Source organism: Mauremys mutica, chromosome 22 (assembly GCF_020497125.1).
Source record: "Mauremys mutica isolate MM-2020 ecotype Southern chromosome 22, ASM2049712v1, whole genome shotgun sequence".
Lineage (NCBI taxonomy): Eukaryota > Metazoa > Chordata > Testudines > Geoemydidae > Mauremys > Mauremys mutica.
Genome location: NC_059093.1, coordinates 6,861,310 through 6,862,379, shown reverse-complemented (window position 1 = coordinate 6,862,379; position 1,070 = coordinate 6,861,310).

Genomic DNA, 1,070 nt, shown 5'->3' with positions numbered 1-1,070 from the left:
GCCGGGGGTGGGGGTGGGGGGAGTGACATTTCCAAAAGCTCCTAAATGACTTGAGTGCTGCTGACTTTCACTCTGACTTGGGCTCCCAAGTCACTTAGGCCCAGATTCACAAAGGTATTTAGGCTCCTAACTTCCAATCAATGGATGTTAGGAGCGGGGCCTTCGGCAAATCCTACCCTGGGTGCCTAACTCCCTTAGGTACCTTGGTCTGTACCCAGCCTAAGACCTAAGTGGGTTTGTGCACTGGAGCCATTTAACATTCCATGTGAGCTCACAAGCCGATTCTATGCTCTGGATTGTTTGTGTCATTTTTCTTTAATAGCAGAAGTTCAGCAATTCTGGGTTTGCCTTTTGCAGAAACCGCTGCCCATCCTGTCCATCACTTGGCTTCACTCCTGCCCTGTCAGTAGCGCTGGAAAGGGGATCCCCTCTCGTGGGCATTCCCATGTGTGAGATGAGCTTGGTGGGGTCTCAGTCCAGGCCCTAGGATGTAAGTGACTACAGCTCAGAAATTAGCCCCCTTTCTGGCAGCTTCAGGAGCAAATAGGCTGCGGAAACTGAACTCCCTTTGGGCTAATAACACATCTTGTCAAACTTAGGTTTTTGGGGCAGGGACTGTCTCTCATTCTGTCTATACAGCACCTAACACAATGGGGCTCTGAGCTTGGCTGGAGCCTTCAGTTGCTACCACAATACAAATGATTAATAACACCTTGAGGCAGGACTGAAACGCACAGGTGAGCCGGTGGCAGAGCAGCTTGCCTAGCTGCCCATGTGGTCCCTTGGGCTGTGGCCATTTCACAAGAGGGTCCCCACTGCTGTGCTCCTGGGTGGCGCTCCCCCAGCACTGAACTCACACACATTCTGACACCACCCCACAAAACCCAGCCCACCTTAGAGCCATTACTTGCTGCGGCTTGTGGGAACGGAGAGAGTCAGGAGCCCTAACGCCAGCTCTGTTATTAATTTGCAGGGCGGTAGGGCCTAGAGGCCTCAGCTGAGATCAGGGCCCCCTTGGGTTAGGCACTGTACAGACAGAGGGGTCTAAACAGCCCCTGCCCTGAACGGGG